The sequence below is a fragment of the Kryptolebias marmoratus genome, linkage group LG10, assembly GCF_001649575.2.
Source record: "Kryptolebias marmoratus isolate JLee-2015 linkage group LG10, ASM164957v2, whole genome shotgun sequence".
NCBI classification, from domain to species: Eukaryota; Metazoa; Chordata; class Actinopteri; order Cyprinodontiformes; family Rivulidae; genus Kryptolebias; species Kryptolebias marmoratus.
The window spans coordinates 1,115,295-1,127,348 of NC_051439.1; the positions used below are offsets into that span (position 1 = coordinate 1,115,295).

At 38.6% G+C, this 12,054-nt stretch overlaps 2 long non-coding RNA genes across 2 annotated transcripts; one reads left to right on the plus strand and one right to left on the minus strand.

Annotated features, from left to right (window-relative positions):
* Positions 1-6,218: 6,218 nt before the first annotated feature.
* LOC119617390 lies at positions 6,219-7,513 on the plus strand. The gene is made up of 3 exons (XR_005233616.1): positions 6,219-6,417; positions 6,500-6,702; positions 6,811-7,513. It is a non-coding gene; the product is annotated as an uncharacterized LOC119617390 (long non-coding RNA).
* A 3,123-nt stretch (positions 7,514-10,636) lies between these two features.
* On the minus strand, positions 10,637-11,197 carry LOC112451239. Its single transcript, XR_003040023.1, has 3 exons — positions 11,150-11,197; positions 11,001-11,054; positions 10,637-10,911 (listed from the first exon to the last, which is right to left on the minus strand). It is a non-coding gene; the product is annotated as an uncharacterized LOC112451239 (long non-coding RNA).
* Positions 11,198-12,054: the final 857 nt, after the last annotated feature.

Genomic DNA, 12,054 nt, shown 5'->3' on the forward strand with positions numbered 1-12,054 from the left:
CCCTGGAGAGTGTGAATGGGTGTTTGTCTTCTTTGTCTGTATGTGTCCCTGCGATGGACTTGTGACCAGGCCAGGGTGTCCCCTGCCTCTCGCACAGTGACTGCTGGGGATAGGCACCAGCTCCCCGCGACCCGGAATGGAGAAGCAGGTTAAGAAGATGGATGGATGGATACTGCCCTGGTTTTTTATGTTGTATATACAGTATGCCCCACTAAATGTTCGATTCATTTTGGATTTATTTTATTGTATTTAATTTGGTTTGATAGTTTTTTGTTTGTTTTTTGTCTGTTCTTTATAACTTTTAGTAAGTATGTTGTGTGAACACATAATGCATATGTTACGGTACCTTTTTGATGTTGACTGTATACGTTTATACTAAAAATAAGTCAGTTTTTAAAAAGTGGTGCTTTAGTCAGTTTTTTTAACTAGAAAGCAAAACCTGAAAATCTTTATTCTTTATTCAACAGAGCAGCAATGTGTTGATCCAAGTAAGCTTCTGTGTCAGTTTGCATTTGCTAAAATGAAGTTTTTTAAGACATATGTGATGTTTCTGTCTTTTTTTGAAAGTAGAAAAACTTATTTGTGAAAACGGTGGTTTGGAGAAGCATTTATTTCTGTAAAAACAGGCAGTGGAGTCTTTAAAAGATACTAACAAGATAATCTACGCAGTGTTAATGTTAAACATTTGTCTTTATGCCAGAAGCTTTATTTCTGATGGAGCTAACCGGAAAGTGAGAAGTCCTCCCCCCCTACCTGTATATAAGCCTGAACAATTTGGATAAGTAAAATGAAGTTGGTGAAAAAAACAAAAAAGTTCTGAACCCCCACATACCTTATAGCTTTTTATTTTCTATTAGTCTCGCTCAAATTATTTAGACTTAATAAAAAATAAAATTTTAAAAGACTAATAAATATGTGGATTTTGATGGGTGGTATTTTAGCATTTAATCAACTTTTAAGGTCTATCAGGTACTTTTTATGTAAGACAGATTTAGCTGTCTCAGAGTTAAACTGGATCATCTGTGGTCCAGAAGGACCTTACAGCTCGTCTTTTTGAACAGTTAAGTAAGTTTTAAGAAAACACCTTCCTTATCTTCCCCTCAGTCGTTTTTCAAACAAAATAGGATTTGTTTAGTATTCAGATAGTGACTCTGATGCTAAACTAGAGGTCCTGACTTCAAGTTAAACGCTCGAAAATTTGCAAGAATTTATTTTATTCAGAATCTCAACAGATCACTAGACAACTGCCTTTGGCTGATAAATGTCTGAAATTGAGTTCTCAATGAGACATGTAAATACAGTTTTAGCTTTTAACTAAGAAACAGGCCTTAAAGCCTAACCATGGTGAAAACACAAGCAGCAGCTGATGGAAGAATGCTTATAAATTGTTTATAAAAATTGCCTTTCAGGTCCTAGACTATGTTAACTCAGGTGTAATTTGTTTATTATGATGAAAATTATGTGATTTTTTTTTCAATGGGGCACTTACAGTAGCTGACATCAAATACCTAAACGCACTACAAACACATGAATGATGCAAACTACAAACACAAAAACCAAATGCAAAGAAAAAATGCTGCAAATACCAAAAAGACTAACAAACCCCCAAAACACCAGCAAGTAAGAAAAAATCTGCAAACTCACTCCACAAAACAGAAATACACCAGACCACTGGGGGGACTTCAGGTTGAATATTCGCGCTCCATGGATTCAGCCATTTAACCTGGTGCTGGCAGTGATTTTAAAGGGGAGCTACTATGCAATATTTACTTTTTGCATGTTTTGAACTTCCATTTGGGTTTCTACTGCTTCTCGTTACAGTCCAAGCACAAAAAAAACAAAACACCCAGCCGTTTTTTTACAATAAGTAAATGTTTACTGGTTTCTGCAAAACAACCTCTTTCAAAAATTTAGGGATTGTTGCATCACAATCCCGTTACCTAGCAACCCTAAGCTGAGTCCAGCACTGAGTTGTGGGCGTGGACAAAAGCAGCTTATTTGCATAATAGTGACATAGCTCTAAAACCGCTTATTCTGAAAGGAGCTCAAAACAGGCAGAACTGATCAGGTGAAATCTTAATATCTGAGAATGATTTTATGTATTTAATGTAATGAACATGTCTTGTACAGCCCACAGACCTATCCTGACTTGTTCAATGACGCATAATAGGTCCTCCTAAAAAATAAATCATGTCTTTCTTCACAAGCCTTAGATCTGTGAATAACTGATTAGATGTCCAGAAGCATATACATGTGTCCCAAAGCAATCAAGATTCACTGAGGTCAGAATTAACTTTTCAGAGAACAGTTACTGAAAGATGACGGTAGGTCGGAGGTCATGAAAATGGGGTGCTTCATGCTACACCTGTTTTGTGTTTCCTCGGGTCAGTTGGCTGTGGTGGCTATTTTGAATTTGATTGGCTCCAAAAATTAGTCAGTTAAAGAGGTACTTACAATACTTATTTCCTGAAATTCTCATCAAAATCTGTTCAGTGGCTCATGGGGTATTTTGCTAACAGACAGACAGAGTTGACTTCAAGTACTTAATAGCAATCTGTTCGTACTCAGAATATGTCTTGGCAATTAGTGTTACCACCACAAAATTCTGCTCAGTAGCTGTAGTCAATGGCATTTTTGTATATTTCAAGTTGTCTGTGGCAGCAATCTTGAATTGTGTTGGCTCCAGAAGTTAATAGTTGTAGATGTACATCCAGTTATTACTGAAAAATTGGACTGCACAAGCACCTCATATTCCAGTGTAAAGTGAAGTAATTCGGCTTATTCATATAAAATAGAAATTAGAAAAAAAATCCTATTCATTGATGGAAGCAGCAAAAATCTTAACAGTCATGTGTCTGTGCAAAACTACTTTAATTCCCATTGCTGCCACAATTGTCTTAGCTATCCCAAAAAAGAACGTTTCATCGGTATGACCATAATGCTGAATACTTTATGACAATAAAGCTTTTTAATTTACTGGAGGCTGTTAAACATCAGAACAGTCATGTGGTGGTCTGTCTGCAGTGTCAGACAGTTTGAATACACTGTGTTTCTGTTCCCAGAGCAAGACCAGCATGTCAGTCAACAGATTCTGTTCAGCATGAAAGTCAATTCTTCATTAATGGCAGTAATGTGGCTGAATATATATGTGGATGATTGGAGGACTTTGTGTTGCTAAGTGGCCAGTAGGTCAGAAAAGCAGCAATGAGTTAAGTCCCTCCTTTCCATCTCACATGGAAATAAAGATATCTGCATAGCCACATGCTAAAAAGATCATTATTTCTACCCTGTTTACACTTGAACAATTTCCTGGAAACATTAGAGATTTTCCCTTGTTGACTGTGAAAAAGTTACAAGTTTACACAGTAATGCTGTCCTCCTTGAATCCGCTGTAGTTTCCATGCCAGGTCACTTGCTGGCACTATGACTTTTGTGTTTCAATGAAACACATAAGCACACAGACACTTTGGTTTTTCAAGCATCAGAGCAGTTACATTCAAAGTAGTGAATACATGTACATTTGTTTGGACCAGCAGTGAGGTTGGGTTGCTGCTACACATTGGAAAGAGTGAGGAGCACAAACAGTATTTGGCTATCCAACATTATTGCTGTTGTTAAGCTATTCATGCATGCACAGAAGAGCTATAGACTGCAACCGTCTGTGGTAAGAATGTGCGATTTCACACATTAAAAAGTTTTAGTGTCAGAGAATCCGATTACTGTTGTTGTGTAAACAAACAACTGAGCTGCAACAGACATGTTGCAGTGTCACTGAAAAACAGATTTGTGTAAACAGCTCCTCAGTAAAGATTTTCATAGCCCTCAGCAGGACCTGAATGTTTATTGAAACCAGACAAAGGACCTCCCATTTCTAGTCAGCGTGACAATCAAGCCCAAGCAGGCACCTGTAATGATCCTTCGGGCCAAGCTAAAAGGCAGGTCACTCCAGATGACCTTTAAAAAACTCATTAGTGATGAACAGAAAAGCCTGAGCACAGAGCCTGTTAAATGGAACAGGCAGGTTAGGAAAAAGACACCCTTTAAGGCCACTAATGACAATAATGAAGATCTTCAAGCTTTTGTTTCATTTAATAACGTGAACTAAGATTCATAGCAAGGCAGTGGCATGTCTCTCTTTCTGTCATCTGCAGGAAGTTCTGACAAGGGGACAATTAAAAGTAAAGATTAGATATCATCAGCGGTGGAAATTAGCACCTGCCACTGGACAAATGCGGGTAAATATTTAAAGTGGCGGGTGAATTTGATCAACACACACGCCACTGTGGCGGGTTGGCAATTTGAACAGAAAAAGTTTTATTTGTCCTCCTGACATATAGGGGGCAGCAATGTGCTCGAGTTGCTGCTAAATGCAAGAAGGAGAAAAGTTTAGCAGACACTCTTTACCAGTTGGTACCAACCACCAATAAAAATCAAGAAGAAGAGGAAGAAATAATTTGAGGATTACCATTAGAAATGTGGCGGTACATTTCAGGAGTTAAGCAGGTGGCAGACAAAAATGTTTCTCAAGAGGAGTCGAGGGAAGAACCAAAAGTTAAACGACGGTTTTTTAACGAAAAAAAGAACTGATAATGGCGAGTTCTGTGACTGGTTCATTTTTGATGAAAGAAATATCAACTGATTGTCACACACCCAAGTGTGTGAAATTTGTTGTCCTCATTTGACCCATCCCCTGAGGGAGCGGTGAGCAGCAGCAGCAGCGGTGCCGCACTTGGGAATCATTTGGTGATCTAACCCCCCAATTCCAACCCTTAATGCTGAGTGTCTTTGGTATGACCCAGCCAGGGATTGAACCCACAACCTCTCCTGCCACTTTCAGGGCGGACACTCTACCACTAAGCCACTGAGCTGGTGAGAGCACCAAGTCAATGTTTTGCTCCAGCTGTCGGCGTCACGCGCCCTCCAGCAGTAAGGCTAATAGTTTTATTGTGGGTACAAAAAAATTTGAAATTAGAGGCCATCAAGGACCACAAATCATCAAAATGTCACAAGGAAGTGAAATGCGTGGTTCAAGGAATGCGGCTCCAGAGAAAACTAATGCTATGAGGGCACTGAGCAGCCTGAAAACAGCCCAGCATGAAAAGCTGAAAGTACTGTTTAGAAGTGCCCACGCCATCGGTAAAAAGGGAAGACCTATCAGCGACTTTGAATGGCTCTGCAAGTAAGTAATCAGTTTACTATTAAGCATGGACCATAATGTTAGCTACCTTAATCTTATAATAACATATCATGCTGCGTAGTACTGTCAACTAGCAACGCTTTATAGACGGTATGTCAACCGAGTGTACAGTAATTTTGGTGTTGCAATTAAAGTTATCCCAGTTTTAAAAATGAAAATCAGATGACGCTATGTAATATTTTGTCTCCTTCGTTGTAGATTAGATGAAAAGAAGGGAATACAGACAGGCAGCACCTATGTGAACAGGAAGCAAGCCAGAGTATTTGTGAAGTACAAACTGTAGCTGAAGTTGAGAGAAACTCCCTCAGAGCAGAGGTACAACATGCCAGTTTCCTCTCAATCATGTCAGATGGGTCAACCGACACAGACATGACACAGGAGGAAATCTTGTACCTATGACTATGCAAGAAAGGGAAAGTAGAGGTCAGCTTTGTTGGAATACAGGCAGTGGAAAGGGCAGATGCAGAGAGTATCACCAACACCATAACCAGTTTGATGACAGGAGTATGTGGAGAAGATAAGTGGCAGGACAAACTGGTAGCATGTGCTACTGATGGAGCATCAGTGATGACAGGGGAGCGAAGAGGTGTGGTCAGCAGAATAAAAGCAAACATCAGCAATCATGTCCTGGGGATCCACTGCATGGCTCATCGATTGGAGCTGGCCTTCAAAGCTTCAGTAAAGAGCTGTGCGTTGGCAAACAAAGTGCTTTGAATAGAGCAAATCTGAGGTGCAGTTTTATGCATCTGGGTCTGACAGTTCTCATACCCACAAGGGTTGGATCTAGGTGGATCACTCATATCTTGAGGGCTCTTGACCAATTTTTACGAGGCCACCAGGGTCTTACTCACCATCTAGAACAGGTATGGTAAAATTAAATTCCTTGGTAATAATGGTTATGTTAGTACTAAATTGACTGTAGTTTCAAATTAACATAATGTAAAAAATTAATTATCATTGTTTAAAATGATTTATCTGTTGTCTTTAAAGACTCTGTCCCCAGATGCTGTTCTTGTGAGCACTGTGCAGAAGTGCAAAGCACACCACTTCCTCAAAACCTGCCAGAATCCTGCTGTGTTGATGTTCTCAAACTTTATTCATGACTGCTTAAGCCACCTCAGCAACCTCTCCCTTACAATTCAGGCTTCAACAGTGACACTGGCTGAAGTGCATGGATGACTCACCTCTACCCAGTCAGTGCTGGCAAAATACAAAACAAGGTGAGAAGTCCAGACAGTGAATGCAAATCGCAAAGTTGACAAGGATTTTCTATTATAAATTAAGTGTACTAATCCACCACAGACCTGGACCCAAACTGGCAGCCTGCATGGACCAGCACCAGTACAATGAGAAGGCTTTAAGCTCAGTGAGGAAGGCAATGATCCATCTCCTGGATAGTTTGTGTGAGAACTTGCAGAACCGATTTGCAGACATGAACTCCAGTGTTCTTCATGCACCCAGGTTGGTGGATCTGAAGTCCTGGCCTGGTGGACCAAATTCTGAAGGTATATAGTTTGTTCTAATATTTTTTTAATACTAAAATAATTTACACATTTGTTGATGCATGTAATGTAACTAAAAATGTATGGGACTACTTTTGTGTCTTTCTGCAGATTTTGGAGAGGCGGAGGTAGATGAGCTGACAAGACATTTTAAGCAAGTCCTTCAAGCCTCAGGAGTGACAAGTGATCACATCCCAGACCAGTGGACAATTCTAAAAACATGATTGTACCAAACTGGTGATGCCCTCCATTCTACAACTTGGCCTGAGATAAATCGAATGCTACAGCATCAGTGCCCTGATATGCTCAGCTTGGTGGACCTCATCCTCTCCATTCCAGCCTCCACCGCTGACTGTGAGAGAGGATTTAATGTGATGAAGCTTGTCAAAAACGACTGGAGGTCTAGACTTTCAGTATCTGCTCTCTCTGACCTCATGATGATCCAGCTGTCAACCTCTTCAATTGAGGATTTTGACCCCACACCTGCTATCCAGCTGTGGCACCAGGATACTATAAGACCAAGACGGCCTGATTTTATGCACAACAGAAAGGGACATGAAGTACAAACACTGTCAGAATCTGAATCAGAGGATGATTAGGGATATAGGAGCTACAAAGTAATGAAAAGACTTTGTGAAGGTCACACAAAGTCCTTCCATATTAATCTAAAGATTGTGAAGACGTTTTTTGTCAGTTTTCCTTTTTTGCTTCACAGTTTAAAATGTTGTACTTCAATGACTTTTTCTTCTGCAACTACACTTTGTCAGAAATTAAACTAATTTAAAGCAGAAGAATAACCAAAAAAAAGTTTGCATTTTTGATTATTTATTATACCATTGTGTGGTTTGTTGAAGTTTGTTAGTAATTCATAGAAAATAACGTACTGAACTACACAACTGTTAAGGTGTTCATGGTGTGCTTTATTAAATCAGTCTAAGTACATATGGATGGTAAACTTCCTTCTGTAAATCATATAATGTATTTATTTTGATTGTACAGGTGGTGTTTGTAACCAAAGGAAGGGTTACACACACAATAAAAAATAGTGGCTGGTAAAAAAAAAATGGCTTAAATTTTGGCTGGTGGACAAAATTTTTAATTTCCACCGCTGGATATCATATTTGAATGCACAAAATATTTTCAGCATACATCTAATATAATTATTGGAAACCAATTTCCATAAACAATCACAAATCATTTATACGCAGAGGCACTTTTTTTCCAACATAATTCTAAATTTTTTAAGTATTTTAGGCTGTGATGCTTTATACTTGTACAATGAACAAAGGATTGATCTAACACATTAAAATAATCCCAAGCAAGTTCACTAATCTACAACATTAATATCAGTTATTACTGAAGTGCATATTTAACCCTTAGATGCATAAGTGGGGTCAAAAATGACCCCGAGGGTTGTTATTTTTCAAAATCTCTGAAATTAAACATTTTTACACTTCCATATTACAGGTATTCCTCATAAAACATGTTTGTGACTTGAAGCCATTTGAATTTAAAAAATTTTTTTTATACATTTTAAGAAATTGCAGTTTTTGTGTCACTACCCCAGTTTTCCATAAGTGGGGTCAAAAATGACCCCAAGCATTTTCTATAGAATCTCAAGGGTTTGCTTTGGGAATCTTTGATTTTTATCAACTGTGACTGTCAGGATACATTTTCTGTCCCATTTACACATCTGATGCCTGCAGTCTCACCACCAGGAGGTCAGTTTGACACAGAAGCATACATGTAAGTATTTTCTTCATTTATCAGCTCCTTGACTTGTCTGTGATAGAGTATCATGTTGGTCAACAAAGTAGATACTAGTTAGCTAACTACAAAAAAATGTAGTAGTAATGTTAGTACTCTGTTAGCTGTCTAACTAAGCTAGCTAACATTACACTAGTTTAGTAAGCCAGCTGATATTACTGTATTTGTTGTGTAGAGACTCACTGTATTCATAATTCCTTGTAACAAAAGCTAACTTGTTAGGTAACCTATTATATGATTACTGAATATTGATTGGTGTGTGTGCGTATGTACACAAATGCATGTCTGTGCCTTTACTTACATATAAAGGCACAGACATTTACTTAGACAGCTCAATGTTGATTTATAGTTTTGTGTGTCATTCAAACATAGTCTGTTTTATGTTTTCTCATCTAGAATATCATGGCTACTTGGAGGCCAGCTAGGATACCTGAAGACCTTGCTCGATATATGATCCTGAACAGATGGGATGAAGAGTCCATCGGTGGGCTTGATTCAGGATCTGACATCTCAAATGTAGAGGATACAGATTATTGTCCACCTGGACATGTCAGGGAACTAACCTGTCCCTGCTGAACAAGATCAGTCAGACACAGAGAAGTCCTCTGAGTCCTCAGAAAAGGAAATGGATTTTGTGTCCAACAGAATGAGCTCTTACTGGGCAGAGTGACCTCCCACTCAGGCTAAAATACCAAGCCATAATTTACTGAGAAGTTGGTCAGGACCTGCACCTGGGTTTAGCACCATCTCTCCAGTAGATGAATTGAAGCTGTTTATCACTGATAGTAATCTGCGACATTTCCTCACAGAGCTCTCAAAGGAGCTTGTGACTCCTCACATGAAAAGTCAATTGGAAGGTACCCCAAACCTACCAACCTACAACACTGAAGCAATGGGAAGGTGTGGAGTGACAAAAGTTGCAAACCAGCAACAGGAGAGAGGCACAGAAAGCCAACAGAAGATAAAAGAGGTGCCAGATGTGTCCAAGAAACAAAAATCGCAAAGCCACCAATTGGTGTTGGAAAATGCAGTACCCTAGTGTGTAATGGTCACAGCCAAAAGCAAACAGTTTGTGACAACTGCACACAGTGAACAGAGAAATGATGTTTGTGTGGGCACATGTAAGTGGACGGTGTTCTGGTCTCATGTATGTTTATTGTCTTTTTGTCCTCCAGACAGATTTTTGATGTTATTTCTTGTGAAAAAAAATGTTATAAAAAGTTATGAATAAGCAAGTTAAATGTAAAATCAGTGTTTTGTTGACCCAAATATAATAAATATAGTAACGTTAAACCAAAATTAAAGACATCTTTTAAATTCATTGCAAAAAAAACATTGATTCTAATTGGGGTCATTTTTGACCCCACTCATGGAAGAGTGACGGTATTGGTGGCTCATGCATCCAAGGGTTAAGGTACAAATTGAGACTAATAAATTTCAGTTTCTTATTATGTCTATGGTTCAACCAGCAGAAAACCTCTAAAACATTGAAAAGATTGACAAGAGTTCCCAAAGTCTTCCAGTATTACAGACTATAGATAAAATACTCAACAAACACACAAAATATTGTTTATCACTCACCACCAAAGGCCAAAGGGCAATCATTTTTTGCCAGTGTGTGTGTGTTAATTTTTCTGTAGTGTTAGCAAATTATCTCTTGAACTACTTCAGAGATTTGAATGAAATGCCCAAAAAGTAATCACTTGATGTACATCTACAACCAATTACCATTTGGAGATAACTCAATTTAGATATCAGAAAAAAACAAAATGGCATTAATTCAGTCATTTCTACAAATATTGACCTAGAATTTGGTGTGCTGGTAGCTGAGAGCCATTCACAACACATATTCCAAGTGCTACACGTTGCACAAGATCTTTGTTTAAATATTTAGCATTAACTGTTAGAGTCAACCCTGTCTGTAATTTCGCAAAATATCTTCCAAACAAATGGACAGTATTTTTTTGCCAGTTTTTGAACAAATCTTATGTAATCTTTTATTCATGAGCTTTAGATGTGACCAATGGGCATTTTTAAAAAGTGGACTCTTTGGTTTCAGGTTTGGATAGAATAAGCCTTTAATTTAGATATTGGTTTTGGACTTGTAAAATCCTGTTACAGTTATAGAAAAATGTGTGAGTCTGAAAATATGTAAATTGTGCTTGTTTTGTTCATTTTAACAATTTATTTTCAGAAAAAAATATTAATTTCTTAAATCTCCAAACTGTGCCTTCTAAAATAGTCTGTTCTTTTCTAAACTAAATGTGAATTAGGAGACTGTCAGAACAGTGACCCCCACCCCACCCCCGCGCATCTTCCAAAAGCAGCAGCAGTCCAAGAGTGGGTGGTCCAGTCGCAGGGGCATCAGGAAACCAACCCATCATTGTTGAAGCCCCGGTGGAGAACGTCTGTGTTTGCGAACTTCATTAGACGTTCTGGTGTGACCTGGAGAGGACAAATAAATCTGAGGTACTGCTCTAGAGTTTAAATGTGTTTTAACACTTGCTTAAAGCTGAAGGGACGCGCTCTGCCACCTCCAAATGATGGAAATGAGGCCGGAACGTTTGCAGAGCAGGTAATAATCCGATCTGAAAGGGAGAAAATCTCCAGATGATGTGACAAAAGCAAACCTCAGTGCCTGAAATAAACAACACAACACACAGAGTTTTCATTTCATTCTCACGTTGTCTGTTTAGACCAGGGGTGGGCAACCCTAGTCCTCAAGGGCCTCTATCCTGCATGTTTCACTTGTTTCTCTGCTCCAACACTCCTGATTTAAATCAATGGGTGATTAACAGGCTTCTGCAGAACATGAAGAGGTGATTTAACCACTGAATCAGGTGTGTTGGAGCAGGGAAACAAGGAAAACATGCAGGATGGTGGCCCTCGAGGACCAGGATTGCCCACCCCTGGTTTAGACAATAAGATGCTGCGCCTTCAGGTTTAGTAATTTGGAATGTCACAGAAGTCACTGAAAGGATGGAACAGAACAGCCTGAGGATTGATGGACTGACATGAGATTAGCTGGTAAAAACGGCAGCACACCTGAGCTGCTGGATTTAACGCTTCAGTTTAAAAAAAACACACTGCCGTTGCTGAAACACATACTTTAAATCACTAAACTATAAACGATTAACATAAAAGTTAAAGGCGTAGCATTTCGTGAAGGAATGCATATCACCCGCCGCTGTTCAAAGCAGCGTTTTAAACTAAGATTATTTTATGTTGGGAAATGACAGAACTATAGCCGTTTTGGTCATACTTGTGCAATTGCAAAATGACACGCTCAGAGTATGTGTTGAGGATTACTCTCAGCAACAACCAAAACAAATTAACTCAATAACTGTGAAATTGTTTTAGTCATTTTTGTGTTTGCTGTTACATTATCTAAAATTTGAATGGATTTCAAATGTAAACAGTTGTACATGTGCATCCAATGATTACTTTCTGAAATTTGTATTGAAATCTGTTTATTGATTCACAAGATATTTTGCTAACAGGCAAACAGAGTTGATTTTCAGAGTTTAAGCCGAAGTTTAAGTCAAAGATTTCACAAGTACCACTTAAAATTTGTGTTGTGAATGAATC